The sequence below is a fragment of the Cyprinodon tularosa genome, unplaced genomic scaffold, assembly GCF_016077235.1.
Source record: "Cyprinodon tularosa strain WSP-4 unplaced genomic scaffold, ASM1607723v1 ctg78, whole genome shotgun sequence".
NCBI classification, from domain to species: Eukaryota; Metazoa; Chordata; class Actinopteri; order Cyprinodontiformes; family Cyprinodontidae; genus Cyprinodon; species Cyprinodon tularosa.
The window spans coordinates 1,418,610-1,443,443 of NW_024039540.1; the positions used below are offsets into that span (position 1 = coordinate 1,418,610).

At 40.8% G+C, this 24,834-nt stretch overlaps 1 protein-coding gene across 2 annotated transcripts in view; it reads right to left on the reverse strand.

Moving 5' to 3' along the window:
- Positions 1 to 24,834, reverse strand: part of znf536 (zinc finger protein 536) — a 296,720-nt gene that overhangs the window by 201,420 nt on the left and 70,466 nt on the right. For both annotated transcript variants that reach the window (XM_038270835.1, XM_038270834.1), the window contains exon 4: positions 2,782 to 2,891. The gene's annotated coding sequence lies outside the window, so the exon portion shown is untranslated. The remainder of the gene's footprint in view (positions 1 to 2,781; positions 2,892 to 24,834) is intronic.

Genomic DNA, 24,834 nt, shown 5'->3' on the forward strand with positions numbered 1-24,834 from the left:
TTCATTACCGGCTAAATGAGCGAATGTTTGCAAAAAAAGGAAGCTAGAAAATCTTCCACGGACACCCTGCTTTGATATTTTTTTCCTCAAAAGGCACAAGAATGGTTGTTTGCATGAGTGCATGAATCAGTGTGTGCATGTGGCTGTTTTATGTAACGCTGCTTGTGAGTGTGTGCGTGTTTGTGTGTGTTCCCTGATGGAGATAAGTCTGAGTGGTTAGGAGGGAACAGATGTCAGCTGGTGTCGGCTGCCAGGAAGATTGAACAAAGCCAATCACGTTTTCTTCCTGTCCAAAACGCATGGCAGAGGGAGACCTGCATCTAACAACAATTTGTGGCATTAACTCCGAGCAAGCCACCCCGCCTGCAAACTCTCACCGCTCTGTCTCTATCTGCACACACACACACACACACTCACTCCACGGCCGTCCTGTTTAGAGTAAATATGGTAAACAACTGCTGGAGATATGAAAGGTAGCAGGGGGAGCAAACAAAATGGCGTCTGTAATATGATCTGCTCTCATTGCTACAGTGGCTTAATCATTCATGGGGCTGTACAGTGAGAGGACATGTTGCCATTACTGATGCGTGCCTGCTTTTCTTCTATTGTATTGGACATTAAAAAAGGATAAACAACGTTTATATTTTTTAAGATTTGAATGAAAATAAAACTTTTTTTTCTTCTAGAACTACTGCAGAGATTTAGAAATGCTCATTCGCTTGTCATTCTGCTGTAAGTACGAACACATGAGCGCTACGTCTTTTTATACTTTTTTATGGTTTTTAGGGGAGCGTGATTTTACGGCTTTTGGAAGAACAGGGTGAGTCATGTAGAAATTCAACTCTAGCGCTTTAAAGCTGCGTTCAGAATGAGCAGAGGCATAGCCAGAATATTTTTATAATGGTGGCCAGGCAATAACCATTGGACACTGAGGGGTTTCAGAAAGTGGATAACCAGAACCTCAGGGTCAATCTACACTATTGCAACAGGAACAGGAATATATATTAGCTGCGACACATGAATCAAGATGCTATGACCGAAAAAATGTGATTGACAGATGACCGTCGATTTCTGATTGGCCGAATTTAGGTGTTCAGGCTGACATATAACACAGATTTTAAGAAAGGATTTTTTTCTAAATAGAAATTTTCTAAATATTGGCTCAATATGGTCCAATAAAGAGTAAATTTATGTACATGTTTAAGCGAGATTGATTTGACATTTAAATATACTTCCCTTCAACTTTAAACGTCCGTGCTTTGTAGATAAATTGTATAGTGGTTTGAGTTTTGGGGCGAATATCTTTTAAATTGTCATTACTTACCTACTTTATCAACAATGATTGTGCATAACATTGATATATGCAAGTAGTAATATCTTCATATATTGATTATTAAGTGTTTATTAAAACAGGACTCCTAGACTCCTAGATGACTTGCAGAGACACATACTTTTCTATTTACCCCATATAACAAAATCTAGTTCTGAAAAGAGCATGAATTCTGTACTTATCATCTTTAATGTTAGTATATTGATAAGCATAATTAACCACTGTTTTTGTTGTCAAGTAATTGCAAATATATGAAAAATTCCACTTGAGAGTGGAACATTCAAAACATTTCCATTGGACCTGCCATTGTCTGTATTAGAGGGAAACAAATGGTAGGGGTGGCCAATGATTGGCTAAGGGTGGCCATGGCCAGCCGAGCCCCCCAATCTAGCTCTGCCCCTGCTTTTAAGGCATTTGTCCGAACCCTCATCTCGAATGCTTACGCATATTGAAGTCTGAAGCACTTTGGGACGCCCATTTCTAGTCTCTTTTGTACAATGACAGAGTAGTCTTGCTTTATGTACTAAAGATGGTTGTTTTAAGATATTTTTAGAGAGAAAGTACTTCTTAAAAAATCATCCACGAAGGAAGTTAATTGAGATTATAACCCTAGTTTTAAATATTAAAAGTGTTTTTTCAGAGCGGCAGAGCTCCACATACAGCGCTGGGAGTGTCAGCGTATTAGGAATTTCCCACTGCTGTTTGAAACACACTATAGGACCTCTAAGACTGCAGGCCTTGATGCTCAATTGTGAAATCCGATTATTTTGCGTCGCCATTTACGTTTCCAAGTAAATGCGACTTGTATGTGATCTCCTGTGTGAACTGCATTCATACAATGCAAGTGCAATGACATCACAGGCCAGCCTGCTCTGTGTTTACAGAAGTAAACACGGATGGTAGCGCTGGAGAGCTTCTAACGATCTTTCCCAACCATAAAAACACAATCGTTTTAATATGGTTAAACATAAATACTGCTCTCCATATCGTCGTCCACCATGGTTGTTGTTTTTCTTGCCGCTTCTTCGTAGCAAGACCCAGAATAGCAACCACTGTCGGGTATTAATGGCGTTAAGGTCGGATGAATGCGACCTGGCGGTTCAGACACAGGTCGCATTTAAAAAGATCAGATCCGTATCAGATTCAGGACCACATAGCCAAGTGGCCTGGGTTGCATTCGAAAAAAATCGGATCTGTGTCGTTCAGACAGCCATGAAAAGATCAGATCAGATCAGAGAAGTCGCATATGGTTAAAAAAAAATATCAGATTTGAGTCACTTCAGGGTGCTGTAGCCTCAACGTCCTCGATGCACGTCGGACGGCCCTGACACTCATAATGCGATTGGCATAACGCAGCATTACAGGGACGTATGGGAGTAGAAGACGCCGAATACCTGCTCTGGGTTTATTCCAGCACCACTCTGTTTATTCAGAAGATAATAAGAACTCACCTCAAACTGGGATACGAAAGATGTCAGATGTCAGGACACAGGTGGCCTCTAGTTTTCACAGTGATGAAGCCGACTCAGGCTACTGGTCAGGCAGACATGTTTCTGTCGGGCTGTAGAGACAAAAAAAAAAAATTCAATTCTATTTATTTCCATAGCGCAGTTCACCAGATCATCCAGTCAGACTGATTCAAAGTTTTCTATCCAAGGAAAACCAGTTGATTGCATCGACACATTGACTTGAAGGCAATCCCTCACACTAAGGATGCTTGTAGCGACAGTAGAAAGGAAAAACTCCCTTTTAACAGGAGATGGAGGCTAAATCTAGAAGTTAGAGGTCTAGCGCCCCTAGTGGCGACAGAGGTTGGCAGGAGTAACAGTAATCCAAGTATCGAATGTATTACAGTACTTTCGATGAATAACATTCATGGTGTTTTGAAGAGTCGTATTTTTCCATTAGATCATTCCTGCCTATTACAGTCTTACATCATGACTGTAAATATTTTATAATACATTCTTTTTTCTCTTTTGTTGGTATATATTTTCTTTTCTCTTTATTTTGTATTGTTTATTGTATTTTTATGTGTTCCTTTTTGAAATATGGACTATATTTCTGCAATAAAATCTGTCTATATACAGATATTAATATTTGTAAGCTGGATATGTGAGACCAGTAGGTGCATTTTTAATACTTTCCCTATGAACAAAAACCTGTTGTTTGAGTATAATATCCAATATATAACAGGATTCTGTCAAGTAGGTAAAATGCACAGAGCTAGAAAAGGGAATCCCAGCCTAAAAAACAAAAGTATTCATTTAAAAAGAAAAGCAGCAGCCAGTTAGCTTCTTCAAAACAAAAAACTCACACATCCAAACATATGCAAGTGTGTGTGGTAGCACCGTGAAACCGTAGCCTTGAGTGACGGATCCTCAAAGGATGTCTGCCACCAAGCTGTTGACCTTTGACCTCCTGACTGAGTTGTAAAGATCGCTCTTGGTTTTCCTTAAGACTTAACCAGCCGGCCAAGTGTGTGTGTTTGTGTGCCTATCTACCTTTGTGTGTGGTGTGTGTGTGTGTGAGCCCGGCCTGTGTGTGAGTGTGTGGTATAACCCAGAGGTTAAAGAGCAATCTGCAGCCAATTAAGCGCTTCACTAGGAGGGCCTTGCTTCCATGAATGAGAGGAATGCTCCACGAGCTAAAGAGGGAGAGGCTCTGAACGCTGTGTGTGTGGTAGCTGTGTGTCATGGCTGCCATGTTTACAGTGCGCGTTCGCATGCTGGTAACAATTAAGTGTCAGAGAGCTAATGTACGGGTTTAAAAGTTCACCACATACAAGCTTTCAAGCAGCGTGCTTAAAAGCAAGATGCTCGACCAAAACCTCATGCCTGCGTAGCGAAACCAGCCTCCTAAACGTAGGAAAGTCACCAAATAGAGCAGGAAAACAGAACCTGAAGTGAGCTCCACTGTTTCCTATTGCATTATTTTTAGGAGGGGGGGGGCCCTCTTGGTGCCTTGCAGCAAGAAGGTTCCGGGTTTGATTCCCAGCCTGCTTTTCAGTGTAGTCCTGTTTCTCTGACTGCGACTGGCCGGATGTGCTCTTTCTTATCCTCTGGCTCGGAGCTTGTCTGCCTGGCTGTGTGTTTCCTGGCATTTTACTGTTACTTTCTGTATCTCTGCTTCTGTCTCCTTGAACCCCAGTCAGCCTCAGCAGATGGCCGCTCACACTGAGCCTGGTTCTGCTGGAGGTTTCTTCTTGTTAAAAGGGAGTTTTTCCTCTCCACTGTCGCTACAAGCATGCTTAGTGTGAGGCATTGCATTCTAGTCAATGAGTCGATGCAATCAACTGGTTTTCCTTAGAAAACTTTGAATAGATTTGACTGGATGATCTGTACTGTACTGAACTATAAAATGCCTTGAGATGATGTGTGATGTGAATTGATGTTATAGAAATAAACTGAATTGAAATGTTAAAATGTGCAAAAGCAGGAAATGTGAATTAGATGCGTTTCCATCCATTTAAACGAATAAAGCCGGTGATGTGTAATGTGGGCACACATTTAGGTTACGCAATAAACAGGAAGCAGTTAGCAAGCTAGTTATGACCACAGATCGGCGATGGAGCCAGGTTTTAAAGATTGCGTTGCAGTCAGGAGAGTTGTCGTTACTTTTTCACTTCAAACAGGATTAGCGATGCTACGTGCTATCTGGAGACATAGAAGTGAGATTTTTTAGGATGACGGCAGAGGAAAAAGCTAATCAGTCATGTGTGATAAATGTTTGCTAAATCAGAAATAATTCAACAAATGTGTTTCCATCCCTTCATTAGCTTGTTTACTCTTTTTAGAAAAAGTTTAAAAAAACACCTCAGCTGATTTGAAGTCTATTTGATATGTAATTGTTGAAAAAAAACACATTTAGTAAATGAAAATTTTGAAAAATTGGGTTCCAAAAATGAAATTTCTTAATCCATAAAAGGGTTTGAGACAAAAGTTGCTGATTTCTTAGATTTTTACAAAATACTATTATTTATTTTTTATACTGATTTTATACTTTCAAGTGTTTTATTTTTATTATTTCTCTTTTCAGATAGAGTAATGCAAATTGCATTTTTCACACTAAATATATATATTTTTAACATAATTTCTATTGGTCTGTCGGATGTTAGCAAAAACCTTTTTTATTGGTCAAGAATCAGCGTTTTTATTAGACTTAAGGTGATCAGAGAAACGCACTTTAAAAAGAATGCTATTTGTGAAACTACGACTCTCAATTTTGAGAAAATTATATATTAAAAGGTATTATTTGAGAAAACAAAAGCAAAGAAAAAAGCTTAGTTCCTCCCGAAAAATGACATTTATTTACCTGCTTCTCTTTTTCTTGTTTCCTTAAAGCTTTTATAATCCGATACTTCAAAATTCACATTAAAAAAATTATGGAAGGAAACAAAACTAGTGGCATAAAAAACAGGACAGGTGTTAAAAAATGTAAATTATGTATAAAAAGTTGGTAAAAATAATCTTGTTGATTTTTGAATAATAGCTCTAAAGTTGTGTACAAAATCTTTGAATCTTCAAAAGAAAATAGTCAAAAGGATAATTATTATTTATATCACCTACATGAACAGCCAAAAGAATCTAACATCGAGACCACAAGCCTGAGGCAAACAAACAGGAACTATGATCCTTCAGATGGCACTAAATCAAGAAATGTTTATGAACAGCAGACCATCAAACAGTGGAAATATTTATTGTGGTCAGACAAATCAGCAGTCCAGACTTTTATGGGAAGAAATGAACGCTGTGTCCTCCAGGCCAGGAGAGGGGAAACATTCAGAAAAGTACATTAACTTTAGAACAACATGTGCTGGAGATGGTTAAGGCCAGAACATTTGCCTTACAGTGGAAATATCTCACGGCTCCTCTATTTGGAACTACTTCCTAAGCATGCACGGTTCCATTCTGGTCCTCGCCACAGTCTGAACTGTAGGTGATGGACTGGTGATAACCTTCCTTTCAACCAACTGGGGAGAGCCACCTCTGCGACGCTTAATGGTAACGACTAGTTTGGTACAGGAGGTGGGTGGATGTGATCAAGACATTATTTCCATAATCATCTATGCTTTCGTCAAAAAGATGATGTAAAACCCATGGAAATTCAAGACAGAGGGTTTGAATATCTTGACCTTTATCCAGCAAAGAAATTTGTAGGCTTTGAGATAAAACATGAATTAAGTCTAAAAAGGTATAATCTGTAACCTTTAAAGCCAGCTGGTACTTAAATTCAAGCTCAGAGTCAGGGTCTTGGTTATGCCATTCTTTTGGTTAACTGACGGAAATAGAAAAGGACATCTGTACATATCAAGACCTGGATATGGCGTCCTGTCCAAAGAGGTGGAGAAACTCGCCGATGGTGGTGAGCTACACCATAGCCACAGCTGCCCTGGGGCTCACTGACAGAGGCGAGGCTACCGTAGATGGGAACAAGAGTACCCTCCAACTGCCAACAGCCGGCGATGCGTTCGGATTGTCTTGCCCAAGAAGTTTATAATTGGAACCATGGAAACAGTCGGGAATGCCTCAATCTGCTCTCCGGACCTAGGGTTTCTCTCTTCTATGTCACTGCTCTAACTAGCAAGGCTTGTTTTAGGACTTTATTGGTAACAACAAAAAATCACTCACCCATCTAGCTAGCCCAGCACCGAACATCCAGCGTAAGATAATCCAAATATGTCCTAGATCGGCCTTAAATGTTCAAGATCTGCCTTAGATGGTCGAGATTCGCCTAGAAGTTTGTAGTCCTGTTTCTCTGACTGTGACTGCCTCGATGTGCTCTCTTCATCCTCTGACATGGGAGCTGGCTCGGAGCTCGTCTGCCTGGCTGTGTGTTTCCTCGACGGGGCCGCCTTTTACAGTTGCCTTTTGCATCTCTGCTTCTGTCTCCTTGAACCCCAGTCGGCCTCAGCAGATGGCCGCTCACACTGAGCCTGGTTCTGCTGGAGGTTTCTTCCTGTTAAAAGGGAGTTTTTCCTCTCCACTGTCGCTACAAGCATGCTTAGTGTGAGGGATTACATTCGAGTCAATGATTCAATGCAATCAACTGGTTTTCCTTAGATAGAAAGCTTGGAATCAATCTGACTGTATGATCTGGTGAACTGTAAAGTGCCTTGAGATGACATGTGTTGTGAATTGCCGCTATAGTATACATAAACTGATTTGAATAGAAAATTGAATATGAAAATATAGCAAACTGCACAGTAAGCGCAGCGCCAACAGCGTCCTGTCTTAAAAGCCCCGCTAAAGAACAACAAGAAGCAAGGATAAAAGTGTAAACCATGACTGAGAAGCTCATGATTTTTATTGGTTCACTAAGGAATTTAAATCCCATTAGCAGAGGTGGGAGATAAGGAACCATCAAGTCATCTCTAAGTCATGTATTTGTTCTGCCCAGCCACTGAACCAGGTGAGTCCTGCACAGTGTATTATATTGTGCAGATTGGACTTACCTGGTTCAGTGGCTGGGCAGACCAAATACATGACTTAGAGATGACTTGATGGCTCCACACCTCTGCCCGTTAGTTTCACATACAGTCGTAGCCATTCAAAATTTCCCCACTTTCCTTAATTGGTCCTTGGCTAGTCCCATACAATTAATTTTTAAACATCTAAAGTATTCTTTCTGTCATGATTTGTGGAAATTAAGTGCTAAAGAGAAGCGTCATCTCCTGGTCAGACCCTGTAATTCAGTGAAAGGGTAGAGTCAGAGTAAAAAAATATATACCCCCAGGAGTAGGCCAGTGGCTGGAAGCTGGAGGGGATTTTGCTGCAATCCTGCTACCATTCTCCTGGCTTTTGACTAGGAAAGGTAATTTTGAATGCCTGCTACTGTACTGAGGAACTCTGGCAATCAGGCAAAACTAACTCGTATTCCAGTAAAACTAAAGACAGTGCAAGTAGGAAGACAAGGAAGTGTTGGGGCTGATGTCCGTCTTGCTCTCCTTAACCTGCCCCCCACCTGTAACGCCTCTCACAGCCCCCGGCCATCCATCAATGGGTGAGCAGAAAGGATCAGGGGCCAGAGTAATGAGGCGTAAGCCCCCTTACACGTGTTGATGTGCCACTAAATAAGATCAATTTACCTTGACTACCACTACGCTGCACAGCAGCAGTGACTGAAGGAGAACGTGCCCTCCTCTGCTTACACACAGCCACCCACACACACCACAGTATGCCTCAGACTCACAAACCTGGTCTCTGTGTGTGTGAGACTCCGTCCCGGGGTTATCTGTCCGCCTGTGTGCTTCTTCCAGAAAGAAGATCTGTGTGTGTGTGGTGGTGATTGGGAGTGAGTGTGCCTGTGGGCAGGGAGGACAGCACGGTGATCTGGTTACTCAAGACAGACAGAAGCAATTGTTCTCCAGTTACACAGTTTTCTCTGAGACTTGAGGGCATCACTGTCAAGTGTTGAGGCCATCAGGGAAGTCTCACTTTAGAGGATTACACCCAATCTTTTGTTGTGTGTGCGTGTGCGTTCACGTATGCATGCCTGAGTCCAAGCTGTGACCTCCACCGCGCACTACAGGCAGCTCTGAGGGTTACTTACATTTCTCTTCGTCTGTGTTTCTGTTTGCAAAACGGTGCAGAAAAGTTGTTGCTGAAACAGAAACTCAAAACCGGAATACGAGCTTTCAGGTGAAGTCAGATCAATAGCCACAAGGCAATATGACAAACTATCTAGCCTCAAATCTGACAATTTAGATGGTTTTTACCCCTTTGCAACAAACGCATCACTCCTTACTGCAAAAATCATCTATCTTTTTTCAATTTATCCACTAAGCAAGAGCAGATTCTGTTAGATTATTAATAAGACCATTGCACTTGGTAAGACTCCATGTTTTAAAGATACATATCACCATTCTCTTAAACAAAGATGAATAATCGAACGGAATCTGCTCTTGGATAGTATATCAATTTCATAACAGACTTTTTGGCTAGATTTAAGATTATAAGGCTTGGTTAGATGGACACCTTTTGCAGTGCAAGAACATTTAAGCTTACACCAAACTTGACTCCTTCAATTTCTAGTAGATTCAAGACAAAACCAACAAACATGAACTGTTCGATTTTAGGTTTTAAGAAGAATGAGAAAATAATTGTCCACTCAATAGTCAAAGGACACAGTAAATCTGTATTGCTTCAAAAAAGCGCATATCACGCAAAGTCACATCCGTAAACTGCAAATGCATGAGAAAACGACTATATTTGCGGAGGGCATCGTGAGACAAAGGGGCACAGTGCATTAAATTGTGCAGATTGGACTCACCTGGTTCAGTAGTTGGGCAGAACAAATACATGACTTAGAGATGACTTGATGGCTCCACAGCTCTGCCCATTAGTTTCACATAATGAGGAACTCTTGCAATAAGGCAGAACTAACTCTAATTCAAGTTAGACAGTGCAAGTTGGAAGCCAAGGAAGTGTTGGGGCAGGTATGGCGGATGTCCGTCTTGCTCTTCTTAGCCTGCCCCCCACCTGTAACTTCTTTCAAAGGCCCTGGCCAACCATCAGTGGGTGAACAGAGAGGATCAGGGGCCAGAGTGATGAGCCACAGAGTAATTGTCAAATCAATTGTCATCAATAGTCAAAAAACACAGTAAATCTGTATTGGTTCAGAAAAGCCTGATCCATGCCTTCCATAAGTGCAGATCAAGCAAAGTCACATCCGTCAAGTGTGAATGCATGAGAAAGCGACAATATTTGAGGAAGGCATCGTGAGACAAAGGGGCACGCTAATGAGGAACAAGAGAAGCACGGAGGAAAAACGTACAAATGATACAGCGAAGTAAAAAATAAAAAGTGACACAAAAGGAAAGCCACAGGAAGGCAAGCAAAACGGCCAGAAAAGGGGACAGATTAGTGAACGCTGAACGAGGCTTTAGAAACGCTGTCGGGGTGAAAGAGAATGCCACTAATAATGAGATGTCTATTTTACCCACCAGCTCTCCATCTCTCTCTCTCTCTCGCCGCTATGCCTGTTTTCCTCTGGCCCCCATTATCAGTGCACTTGAACCCGGGGATAACAATGAGTTCACAGAGATTGAGAAGTGCCGAGGCCTTAATTGTATGTATTTAGTCACGCAAACAGAGGCAATGGCCTGAGAACGCCTAGTTAGCCAATGACATCATTTAGCCACACAGCCACTTTAACTCAATGGGGCTGCTGTGGCGTACAGCTCTCTGTCACTTTACGCCATCCCTGCTTGTCATTGCTCTGCGTCTCTTTATCTCCTCACACTGGGGAAACATCCGGTGAAATGCCAGCGTATGAACCTTAATCAGTGGTTTTCCTTCCTCTGTGTTCTCTGCTTCTAACCCAGACACAAGCTGGAGGTTCCTCTTTCTGTAAGTCAGTTTGTTTAGAGGGCAGAAAATATAAATCTAAGAACTAAATGACGATTCAATCAAGTCTTTTAAGGAATCAATGAAGATAATTAGTGGACGACAGTCAAATTGCGCTTTTATGGGCAAACGTCTAGCACTTGCTCTTTAAATGGTTCGGAAAGGATTAATTAATGAATGTTCTACTGATCAGATGCTTTACCTAATAGTTCCAAAAGGTATTTCAGTGAACGCTGGGCTGCCTTCGGGGTATTTAATACCTTTTATGGACATGTTTTCCCTTTTTAACGCAGCACCTGCAAATGAGGACAGACTGCAAATGACCTCTGGCTCTGTGCTCGTGTGCTTGGACAGCAGTAAGAGCGTGTTCCTCTGCAGGTGTGTGTGTGTGTGAGAGTGTGTACATCGAGTTGTTTGCATGCATACTTTTGTCAATCAATAGTAGCTCCTGGCAGTCACAAAGAGAAAGATGGCACAGAGATGTTAGTGTGCCTGACTTGCTAGGCACAAAGAAGAGTGTGTGTGTGGGTGCCGAATGGAGGGGCGCTTCTCAAGCAGGGATGTCAGCACTTGAAAAATCAATCACCATCTGGGCTTGTTTTGTCCAAAGGACAGAAGGAGGGGAGGAAAGCTCACAAACGAGCACACATGTACCTCTCGCATCTTTCATTTCACGCTAAGACAACAGAGGGTAAAACAGCACATCGGCTCACGTCTCCCGCCCTTCTGCTTTAAGCGAACACTTAACTCCTCGCCTGCATCGTGCTGCTATCAAAGCAAGGGCAGTCCCCCCCCCACACACACACAACTTCTTCCTGGCCATTTTCAAATCAGGGGTTTACACTGGTTGCATCAAAAAAGGCAAAGATATAATTGAGGGGTGAAGTGGTCGAGCTCAGACGGGTGTTTTTTGGAGGAGAGCGGCAGCAACACAGGGGCCTATCAGAGCCATTAGGGCCGTGCAATGTGAACACACCGAAACAAGGCTGGGTGTGCAAGGTCACCCAAAGCAAACATGGATAAGAGGAAAGAAAAGCAAAGATTCATCTGCTTGAGTTAGCACCTCAGGTCAATGGGTTTAGCTCTCTTTTACCAAAGCATGCCGCCCGTTTATAAGCTGCTGCTTTCAAAACTGGCTTTTATGTCCACTTTTACATGAGAAAAGTCAACGTTTTACACAAAGAAGTTTTTTAACACATACGAACACAACCACCACCCCTAAAATTGAAAGCATGTGTGTGTATATGTGCATGAGCGGGACGCAATTCTGCTGCGGTGCTGCCTCTTTTGAGTTGCACAGCTGTGAGAGAAATGCCAGTAGCAGAGGCTGCTGATGCAGCGAAAGCATTTAATACTCAACAAACAGTTATCTAAGCCCATGTCCAATAGCTAGACACCACTGTTATGTGACCTACATATGAAACGAATAAGACTTTTTTAGTTTTTGGTTTGACAGTCAGGGTGTGGCGAGGGTGCACAGTGGGGGTTTGGGAGTGGATGTGAACAGAACACATTCAAATGGAAGTCATAAGATGGCAAAATATTTCTCTTAAGCCTTTCACCCTACGCCTCCTTCGCTTCCAATCCTTTCTCCTTCAGGAAAGAAATACTGAGAAAGTAACTGAGCATAAAGAACATGCCGGCAGACTTTTGATTTCATTTCTAAGAGAGAAATATCAATTATGCTGCATTAAACAATATCGCTTTTTTTTTTCCGATTATTTTACATGCACTGACAAAAATCATTAGATCTGCTGAAGAAACACTTAAATTTGGACAATATTTCACTGAGAAACTGAAAGAAAAATAAGAAAAAATTCCCTTTAACAAGTGTACTTGCCCTTAATTTGAACAGGTACTTAATTTAATATGTAATTAATTTGTATTTGTATCTAGCCCTGAAAATAAATTAAAATATTGTTTTTTTTTTATTATTATTTCATTACATTATATTATTACAGTTGCAAATTTTATCACCTACAAATAAAGAGATAATACATTTATTTCAAGAAAAAAATAAACATTTTTGCAGTAAGTTGGCAAATTTGGAGACATTAGTTTAATTTTGATTGGCAATAAGCTGGAACGGGTAGCAGAGAACATGAGTGACGGCATAACGAGTGGCTAGTGAACAAAAACATGACGCTCCCCTTAAATCATGCTTGTGGTCTGCACACATATTGAAAGTAGGAGGTTTAGGGTAGATCTAATCATTAAGATCTCACATTGGAGAATTTACCTCTGCATTTAACCCATCCCCTTGGGAAGCAGTGGGCTGCCATTGTGGGGTGCCCAGGGAGCAGTGTGGGGTTAAGGGTCTTGCTCAAGGACCCAGAGTGGCAGTCTGTGGGAGTGGGGCTCAAACTCAGAACCTCAGGATTCTGAGCTCTATGCCCTAACCACTAGGCCGCCACCAACAGCGTCATCTTAAAATACTCAACCAAGCAAATCAATGGACCAATGAGCCATTGGTTGGAGCCATTCCTTTGGATTTTTCCCCTTGGTCCATTTTCAGATCTTCTCCTTAATTGCTAGGGTAGATTAGAGAGGCTAAGGCTGCCGATACAGAATAAAAGTCTGTCTTTTCAACCAGGATTGTTTAAACAGTGTGAAGTTCCTCAATGTTTGTCTATACTACGACAAAAAAGGGCTTACGAATGTAGAACGTTTGTCTATACTCTAGCGTGATGAATAAGGGCCTTAAAAAGGTAGAACGTTTGTCTATAGTGCGACAAAAAAGGGCCTTAAGAATATAGAATGTTTGTCTATACTCCAGCGTGACGAAAAAGGGCCTTAAGAAGGTAGAACGTTTGTCTATAGTGCGACAAAAAAGGGCCTTACGAATGTAGAACGTTTGTCTATAGCGTGACGAAAAAGGGCCTTAAGAGGGTAGAACGTTTGTCTATAGTGCGACAAAAAAGGGCCTTACGAATGTAGAACGTTTGTCTATAGTGCGACAAAAAAGGGCCTTAAAGGAATAGTACACCCAAAACATGATTAGCCTTCATTTTCTACTCACCCCCATGCTGAACAAAACCCTGAGGTACTTTCTTGATATCTCAAATGCATCTGGAGATCTGGGAGGCTTCTTGCTGTCTGCTGACATTCAAATAATGGAGGTCTATGGTGCCCGAGACAGAAAGGTCCATAAAAGTCCACAAAAAACGTGTCAATATTCCTCCATACTGGTCGTCCAATGTATTCCAAGTGGGTAGCGTCCATAATTTACTCGAAACGAAGTCATTTAGAATGTTTTTAGAGCATAAACAGTAGTGTATAGGATTTCCTGAAAGCGCGCACATGCGCGATCACGACGCTACGGAAGCCGGCAGACCAAACCAGATGAAAGTGCGCATTCAGCGTCTGCTCTTCCAATAATGCAAGCGTAGAAGAAGAAATGTGCCGTTTACCTGTGCAAAGAAAGAAACAAGGAAAGAAAAATGTCTGAGGACTTCAGTGTTGAGGAAGAGCATGAGTTCTTTGCCGAGCTGAATGCGCTGGTTTGGTCTGCCGGCTTCCGTAGCGTCGTGATCGCGCATGTGCGCGCTTTCAGGAAATCCTATACACTACTGTTTATGCTCTAAAAACATTCTAAATGACTTCGTTTCGAGTAAATTCTGGATGCTACCCACTCAGGAAACTTGGAATACATTGGATGAGCAGTATGGAGGAATATTGAAACGTTTTTTGTGGACTTTTATGGACCTTTCTGCCTCGGGCGCTGGGCACCTCCATTATTTGAATGTCAGCAGACAGCAAGAAGCCTTCCAGATCTCCAGATGCATTTGAGATATCAAAAAAGTACTCCAGAGTGTTGTTCAGCATGGGGGTGAGTAGAAAATGAAGGCTAATCATGTTTTGGGTGTACTATTCCTTTAAGAATATAGAACGTTTGTCTATACTCCAGTGTGACGAAAAAGGGCCTTAAGAAGGTAGAACGTTTGTTGATAGTGCGACAAAAAAGTGCCTCACAAATGTAGAATGTTTGTCTATAGTGCGACAAAAAAGGGCCTTAAGAAAGTAGAACTTTTGTCTATAGTCAACGAAAAAGGGCAAGTTGAAGTTTGATTTGCAACGGAATAAGAACAGAGTAAATATGGAGAGGATTTCAACTAGGAGCGAGCTCAGAGCTAATTACCGTTTTTTGCTAAAAAGCTGGGAGGCTTTGTTCAGAATAAGTTCACATGATGTTAAGCCTCTAACCGAAACACCTGTGCATCGCAGCAGCAGATTACAACGCGTTTCCTTTTCTTCCATTCATGTCACCAACATGGGTGTCATTCTAACTCGTCGCCAGAGGGGGCAGGAGTTTGCAAATCTCTGCAACTTGCACTAAGCTGCTTTACGATCCGTTCTTTGCAGAGTTCCAGATATGGTCTTTGAAAGCATTTGACGGGTTTGGGTGCCGTCTCACTTTAAAAACTGATGAATGAATAAAAAATGAACACACACACACACACACACACAACAGTCAATCCTCCTGGCCACGTCAAGTGAGCAGGTGTCCTTAGTAATGCACCATTGCTCACTTGGATCTCTGCTTCTCAGGAAAGAGGGGGAAACAGGAGGAGGGGGTAAAGGAGGAATAAATAAAGGACAATTAGAGGAAAAGAATGAAGCATGTCTGCCTTGAAGAAAAAGTTTCTCAGTATTGCAGAGGAATCTTTTTTTATGTCTATCTGTCTGTTTGCCTAGTATGATTATTTGGGAAATGCCTCGGACTGTGTGACCAAAACAGGGCGAGCGAAGTGATGTCTGGCTGCATTCAACATTAGTTTCATAAGGCAGAACTGAGTTTAATTTGAAAGGATCTGGATACTGGAGCAGACCTCGATATACTTGTTACTTTGGGGGATGATCAAAAACCAAGATGCCATCAGGAAGACGGAGCACAAGTCCAGCTTAGGGGAAACAAGCAGGGAAGGATGCACTTAGTGAGGATCATGTCTTCGCCCCCCGCTGAGCAACGGCTCCCCGGGACACAAACAGGAGACTGTTTGGTCGAACCCTGACGTTTATCACAGACGGTCCAGTTTATGGCGTGGATTCAAGCAAAACATGTTAAAAAATCTGAAATGTTTGTAGAAACTGCTTTTTTTAATTATTGGAAATTTGTCTTTGAAGTTATGGGTTATATTTTAATAAAGATGGATTTTTAGAAATATTATGAACAGTCAGGATACTATGGAACAAGCTTCTCTATTTTGGATTTACAGGTTAGTTTCTTTTTATTCCAGAATCGGAAACAGACCAAACAGAAATGTAGCCAGCATCAGTTCAGACAGGCTTTTTAAAAACCCTCATTACGTTACGCTTTATTTAAATTGCTAAATAAAAGATAAAACATCCTCTAAAGTAGAGCAGAATAAAGATATGCATTAATAAGTTCGACATATTTATTTCTTATCATAAAAAAGTACATAAATATTTGTTTTATAAATTTCAATGGGTCCAATATATATCTAAATATTTTGCTCTGCTTACCATGGAAAGTTGAATAGTTAGCACAGGTGTTAGCATATCCTAGTATTGCAACTTTTCTGAGATTAAAGCTAAGATGAAGGAGAAAAGCATCAAACTTGGAAGCAAAGGAGCTCAGGGGGAACGTAGCGTTTGCTGTTTTTGTTTCTGGATAGGTTAGCATTAGCGGACATACAGAAGAAGAGCGGAGGGGAAGTGGTGCTTTGATCGCCTTCAATAGTCTGCTGTCTAAAAAGGCTTCATCCACAACAAGAAATAAGAAAGAGCAGGGGTGGCCTAAAGCAACCAAGATGCTATAAGGTTTAGGCTTATTTATTTATCTGTTGTCCCGGGACAGATCTTAAAGCTATAAATATGGCTGCTGATTTTGACAAAGCAGACAATTTATTCTATTATAAACAACATTTCTCTTTTAAATGTGCTGGTAGATAAATACTGTAATGTTTAACAGCTGTATAAAGTTAAAGTCGTAGGAAAGCCGCTGTTCCAACCGTTGTATTTCCGAATTCTCCCAGTGGTGCCCGACTTTACACGAGTGAATGTGATTGGTCGTTTATCAAGAGGGCGAGGTTGTTGTTGCGGAATGTTCACAAGAAAGTTTGATTGTGGCCGGTTTGTCAGAAGCACCTTGCTAACCAGTTAGCAACTTAGTGCTAGTAGGTTCCCAATGGGAAATTCCATTGGGACCAAGCAGCACTAAATTGGTGACTTAGAAACGACACTGTCAAGGAACGCTATGGACAGAGGAAACATGCAAGAGGAGGAGTGTTTAGTGTCGGAGGTCGTGAATGAGTCTCCTCCGTCATCCATTTTTTATTTAGAGGAGGAAAGTGGGGATGAAGATGTTGTGGAAGAGGACGCCAGGGTGGCAGAAGTTTGGTTTGGTGTAGAAGGCTTACAGCCGTACGTTTGAGCCCTTGCCTCGCAGCGCTGCCAGTTCTGTTAGCTCTACGCCTGCTGAAGACACAGACGTCCATCTAAGACAGAATGATTTTACATTTAAATATCATTTCCCTACAACTTTAAGAGGTAAATTCCTTTTATGTAGGATTTCCCAAACTGAACTTTATCCACTCAGAAATCTGCCCCAAACCCACTCATTTCCAAACCTCGTATCAAAAATCAGACGAGTATTCAGGAAATCTCCTTTGTGAACTTTAAATGCATCCCAATGTGGCCGGCGACAAAGGCCTCTACCCTTCCTCCTTATTCTCTGTGACATGTAAGTTTAGGATTGTTCAATGGATCTGCGGGTGGGTATCCCATTCTTCCCTCTTCCCCCTTTATATGCCTCCTTCTTTTAGAGCATTAGGGCGAGTAGCCATTGAACTACAACGGCTGCTATAAAAATGGATCAGGATTAAAATGACCTCACACAACAAAATTAAAAGTTCCCCCAATGTATCTTTTCTTTAAGACATTCCCGGCTTCCTTGGAAACAGGATTGTTTCTTGACAAAGTGGTCTCAGCTTAACAATGAGCACCTTTCAGACGCACACAGAGTGTGCCTTTAGAGCCGCAGAGAGACGGATTTCACATATCAATCAAAAGAGAGATGGTGGGAAGGTCGGGGGGGCCTGTTTAATCAGAGCGGCTCTAGAGAAACGGCGAGTGCATTCAGACGGAAGATATGCATTTCACACAAGGAATCATAAGAAAAGTCTTTAGGTAGATATGAGCTGCTAGTCTTCAGCCTGGTCCCAAACTAAATACAGCAGAAGATTCCTTAACAACTGGAGAGAAAGTGCTTGAAAAAAGGTTCCTTTAGGTTTTTTCTAATGCGATTCAGTTCCTATCTGTGTGCTTCTGGTGGGGTAGAGGGTGCAAATGGTCAGAGCCACCTAATAGGCCAACTGTGGCCATAATGCTGTTAATCTTATTGAAAATTAATAAAGTGTCATAAGAGATAATTCACAGCTGGATTTAGCCACCCGAACAAGGAAAACGACAAAAAACTGGACATCGTCAAAGCCAGACAGTCAGTGCTTATCAGGCATCCCAGGTCTCCCGAAAGTTCCCGGAGTCTCCCTGATATAGATAGTTGCTCGCAGATTCCCGGATTTTAGACTATGCAAGGTGGTGTTTTTTTAAAGTTTAAATCAGCCGTTCCAACCGTTACATTTCCAAATTCTCCAGAGTGGTGTACGACTTTACACGAGTGAATAAAATTCATGTGATTGGTCGTTTATTAAGGGGGCGGGATTGTTATGGCGGAAGGTTCGCAAGAAAGTTTGGTTGTGGCTAACCAGTTAGCAACTTAGTGCTAGTAGGTTCCCAATTGGAAATTCCATTGGGACCAAGTAGCGCTAAATTGGTGACTTAGAAACGACACTGTCAAGGAACGCTATGGACAGCGGAAACATGCAAGGGGAGGAGAGTTTAGTGTCTGAGGTCGTGGATGAGTCTCTTCCATCAGACATTTTTCATTTAGAGGAGAAAAGTGGGGAGGAAGATGTTGTGGAAGAGGACGCCAGGGCGGCAGAAGCTTGGTTTGGTGTAGAAGGCTTACAGCCGTACATGTTTGAGCCCTTGCCTCGCAACGCTGCCAGTTCTGTTAGTTTTAAGCCTGCTGAAGACACAGACGTCCATCCCAGTGAACGCTGGGACGGAACTCAATGGGAAAGGAAATGATTCTTATATCTTATTTCAACCATTGCGTATATTAGCTGTGACATATGAATCAAGATGCTATGACCGATATCTTTTTTATGTTCTGAACATGAGCTCAAAAAATGAAGCTTTGGGTCAACATTTCAAAATCAGCAATAAAAGCAACAGAAAATGGAAAAAATGAAGTGGTAGAGAGAAAAAACCTTCCAGAAATAAAGTGAGCATAACTAAATATGTGCTTAAAACCCAACCTTAAAAGGATCCATGATTAACTTCAAATTTATTGAATATATATATATATATATCTTTTATGTTAAAAGCAATAGACAGTGACGTGCGGTCAGGGGAGGCAGGTGAGGCAGTGCCTCACCAGCCATCATGGAAAGAAAGAAAATATATAATCATAAAGTAATTTAAATTGTTATATTCATCCGGTGGTTTGTACTAAAAAATATTCATTTTTCATGTAGCTTCACCAATTTCGATTTTTATTTGTTCAAAATCGCTGAATTTTCTTATTTTCCCATTCAAATGCTTGGAAGCGATGCCGGTGAGGCAGCAGCGAGCTCTGCCTCACCTTGGATTGCGCAACCCCTGGCTCTGCGCTGGCTGCAAAGCGGAGAGAGCATGTTGCTGTACGGCGTCAATAAAATGGTTTAAACAAATGTAATATGTGAACTTATTTCTAATAATTTGGCTTATGTATATAATGTACAGAGCTTTTTGTCACCAACTGTGTTTGTGTAACGTGTTTCGTGTAATGAGCGATTATAAACGGCAGAGAACAAGTTCGAGGTGAGGCAGGCAGTTCTCTTGCCTCATGGCAGGGGGTGCTCAAGAGACTGAAAACATAAGGCAGGAACAGGACGGATCAAGGAAGGCTTTCTTCCCTGGCAGTGATCTCCATTGAGACAGAGAGACTTTTAAAACTGAAGGAAGATAAGGAGGACTTCTATTCATTTATAAGTAAAGGTAAGACAGTAATAACATTTATTTTGTTTTGTTTTTTAAGGAAATGTGTGTTTTGTGAGCTACAGTTTGTATGTGTAAGGATGCAGAAGTGAAACATAACCTGTAAACTGCTGTCAATCTATGCATCTATTTGCAAATCTGATTCTGATGACGTCAGTGCCTCACCAGCTATGAACCTCACCGCACGTCACTGGCAATAGAGTATAAGTACTGTAAGCTGTTCAGTTTTTATATATTGAAATATTGTTACACAGATATCGCGGTGTTGTTTACGTGCATTCTGGGTTAGCATCATGATCCAAACATTTTCTCAGCGATATCAGAACGAAGAGTTACAACGACTGAAACAGTCTTCACTGTCACTTTAAAAAGTTGTCATTATCTTCCTATTTGATTTTATATTCCCGTTAGCTTTTGCCTATAGCGTAAGCTCTAGCTAATATAGTCAACAGTAGATCCCAAGCCGACCACATTTGTTTGTTTCAACAGATATTTTATGTATAAAGGCTTGTTAAAACTTCGGGGTAGCGACGCAGTGATGCATTATCTGAATTAACACCACTCACATTAAATACAATAAAAAACAGCTTTGCTAATGCTAGCCTTCCTGTGTTTAATCTGTTGGTTCCAGTCCAGTACAACCTAACCATGTCAGCTACCCAGCATGCATTGCACAGGGGAAAATATCGAGACCTCCATGGATGAAAAACTGAACAAAGGATATATAATTTTTGAAATAGTTATGAGCTTTTATAGATCACAAATTGGCAAATTTTAACTTAGACTTGGATTCGTTCTAGGGCTAGATAATAATATCTATATATATTACATTTTATTTTTATTCAATAACACTGGTAGGACAGTTCCAATATTTTAATATTTAACAGCGTATTTGATGTGCTGGATTTTATATGGTGTTTTTATATAACTGTGTTTTAAACTGTTTTACTGAAGGAATTTTAAAAACATGGCAAAACAATTTCCATACTTTTGTAGATAATTTATTTTGGGCATGCTTGTGAGTCATTCTGTAGCCTTTATTTTGTTATATATCAAAATGGAAACTGTATCATATTGTTTGAGATTAAAAACTATATTTGGAGATAATTTTTCCCAAATCCTACAGCACTGCTTCCTATATCATAGAATCATAGAAAGATAAAAAAAAAAAAAAACCTGTTAACCCAGCATGAGCTAATAAACAGCACAGAAGTAGAAAATTTATGGTTTTGAATTTGAACTTAAAATATAAAAACATGTCATATTTGGTACTTTGGTTTTTACACTCCAGGTTAGATTTAAACAACTAGAATCTGGTATGAAACAGACCATTGATGCATTAAGAAAAACTAATGAGTGTTTACTTTCTTCTTACCATGATCATAAAAACACCCTAAACTCAAAGGAAGAAGTTTAGCATTTTAATACTTTGGTGTTTGCGAAACAGAGCTGATTAGAAATAGGACGATCACTTCTATAAATGTACGAAGAATCACAGAAAAATAAGGTATTTGGTAGATCTTCTGTCCACTCAGGACGCGTTACCCCACTTTTCTCCTGTGTTTGTTGAATGACATCATTTCTCTGGGCCTAGACCTTTACTGTATAATGAAAGTAGATCTCACTATAAATGAGAAAAAAAAGGTATTTGTATTCATATGGTGTGTGAGCTATTTTTAAGTAGGGGTGCTGTGAAAGTGTGGAATTGGGGACAAGGCAGCCTTGCACCGGGCCGTGACACAGACTTATGTTAAACCTAATTAGATCATGATAATAGCTTTAGGGCCCCAGTGATCAATGCTAGAGGTCTGTGGAGATGAACTTTCCTTAAGTTTCCAGCCGTGCGTCGTTTGTTTCCACACACAAAGCCGCTGAGGACGGCAGGTTTCCAGGTTTCACATCCATCAGAGAACATCCATGAAACCTAAGTACCAGTTTATCCAGTAACAGTGAAGATCTGCCAATATTTGATCTTTTAGATTTTAGTACTGAAGCACAGCCTGGGCAATGGTTGCCGACCGTCCCTTGAAAAACGGAATTGTTCCATATTTAGATAGAAGTACCTGTCCCGTATTTAGAGGAAAAGAAACGCATTTTGTCCCGTATTGCTGTGAGAGTAAAAAAATAGTCACTAAAAAGCTGATGGAAAATGAATAACAAGGGCACGTTAGATACAAAACTTACGGTAAACTTGTCCTGTCCCTGTCCTGCGTTGTGACCAATGAGGTGACAACATATATGTAACGATCCAGAATCCCCTCATCCCATTGGTCGAGCCAAGTGTTGCTCACAGAGAAGAAATCGTGAGACAACAGAGCAGCATGGAGGACGAACGGAGTAATTTAAATACTGATGCTGTTTTTGGGGGCAAACAGCTCAGAGGAAATACAAATGGAAAAAGTAGACTATCGCTACATAATGTGGCATTGAGCTGATTATTATTTTTTCCTGTTTTACAACTGCAGCCTACAGTCATTGCATTAAAGGCACAAATATGTTTGCCAGTTTGCACAAATTTGCTGTTGCACCAAAAATATGCACTATTTATTGTTTTATATTTATTTTTACAGTTTGAAGTTAAACAGGACAGGCTTAAGTTTAAGTTTGTTTGCTATTTTGTATTAAAGTGAATTGCTGGAGAATAATTTGTTTTCTATGTGTTCATGTCACTCACAATTATCTATCTAATTCAATGCAGATTTGAGAGTTAAAATAAGCATTTTACACACAAAGAGGGGGTAAAAAAAATCTACATGCCAGGAGGGGTAAAGGCAATCGGGTCAGCTGGCACACACGAGGGGTCCCGTTTTTTTCTTTCAGGGAGTTAGCCCTAGCAATGACAGAAAGCAGCTGTTCGGACTCAGCCCGTCCGCAGGAGTCGGATATGAAGCTGGAAGCAGCAGGGGTCTAGTTTTAAACTCCTCGCAGACGGAAATCCATGAATTCTCCGAGCCTCTCCCGTTGTTGAGTGCAGGCCTAATGTGTCCAATTCACAAAAAGACAGCCGCTGATTGGGAGCTGCATTTCCATCAGCCATGTTATAGAGGAGTCTAGTTTACAGCTTACAGACTCTTCAGATCACTTTCACTGAAGTCTAAGAGGATTTTTTATGCTTCCATTACTAACTAATGTAATTTGGGTAATGTAATAATTTAACATGTCTGGGTCTGCTTACATGCCAGGGAGCTAGCTTGTATTGCGTGTGATTAGTCTTGATATCGGATGCTGTGGGATTCCCTGTACGTACACCACGGACTGAAGTTTTTCTTTTTTTTTTCTTTTTTTATTTCCAGTTGCGGGATCAGAAGTTGTCCAAGAACTTCTCCCTTCCCAGCACAGGGAGGGATGCTTTCAGGAGGCGAAACTGTAGAATGAAGGCTGATCAACTAATGGTGCTTGACGCTGGTATTGTGTTTGCATTTTGCACACTGTAATTACCTTTAGACAAGCTCTAGTTTAGAACCAACATTCGTGAACTGTGGAAAACTCACCCACCCATTTAATTTCACCACTGTCAGCTGCTAAGGCTGCTGTGCCTTTAACTACAGCCTCCTATTATCAGAAAGAAAGTTTGAAATCATCTTAGTGAAGATGAAGCGGAGGGTAAAGTCTGGAGTCTCTGAGAAAATGACATGATGCCAGCTTGTCTCATTCAGTCTGCGTCTCTACACAGATTTAGGTTATTGATATAGTAGCTTTTTTTTTCCCCTTCATTTTTTGGGGGGGAATTTCTGACACATTTCAAAATAAAAGTACAGTGGTACTTAAAAGCAAATAAATATTTTCATTTAATAAGAGCTTACCAGTTGGTTGACACTTAAGTATGAAAAAAAATGTTCTGTTAGGTTATATGATACCTTTAGTAGAAATCTAAAGGTATCATATAACCTAGAATAAAGGGTTATAAATTAAAAATAATTTGTAAAATAAATAGAACTTTATTGATCTCACAATGGAGGAATTAGCTCTCTGCATTTAACCCAACCCGGTTCTGCTCAGAGAGCCAGAGTGGCAGTCTGTGAGAGAGGGTTTTAAACTCACAACCTCAGGATTCTATGCCCTAAACACAAGGCAGCCACTCCCCATCAATAAACCTCCAATATATAGCATTTGATGACTTTTAATAACCTTAAACAACTTTGACACGATACCAGTATTGTAGTTTTAAGTATTGTCATGAAGTTTAATAAGAAAGCACCTAAGTAGGCTTCCTGAAAGCACATTGGGTTCTGCTGGAGGAATGGGCCAAAGATCCAGCAAACTGATGCCAGAAACATCGGACACAAGGCAAACAGTTTAAAGGAAAATTCTGGTCGGCAAGGAATAATAATCCATCCATTTTCTGACACGCTTAATGCAAGGGATCAATGGATAATTTTTTATACCTATAACTAATACGTTTGTGGTGATTTAATGAATTTTGTGTTAATGAGTAAAAAAGATAAAAACGCATTTTTTTGTAGCGATCGGCGAGTCTGGGAGCGGCCATTTTTGCCCAAATATAGTAACGCCTCACTCCTGCCATCTTCCAGCAGTGACGTCACGGTGCGGTAAGCCTAACGCCATTCTCCCCGCTTTACAAGCAAAATCAATGGGAACTACTAGACACATCTGCAATCAACAACAATCATTGAAGATTTCCAGAGGACTTCACCATTGAAATTCACCAGAGCTATAGTGAAACTGACAATGCCCACGTGCATGGCAGTTGGATGCTGGAATACATCGGGTAAAAGTGAAAAAACATTTGTTATTTCACATTTCCGATTCCTGATCCTCCACAGACGGGTTCGTTGTTGGATTGCCAACTTGAAGAGGGAGGATTTGAACTTCTGCCCAGAGAAAAAACCCGTAATATGTAGTCAACATTTGGAAGAAGAATGTTTTCAAGATGACTTGGATAATAGCGTGTTGTGACAAACACCAGATACAGCACTGGGACTTGATCAACAGCCGATAACGCACTGTGACGTCACAAACCAGTAGGTGGCAGTAGTGTTCTTTGACAAACATGGATGCCTTCAATAAAGCACATTCACATGAAAATTACTCTTAATTTAAAACACTTATCATTGAACAGTATGTAATAATTTCATA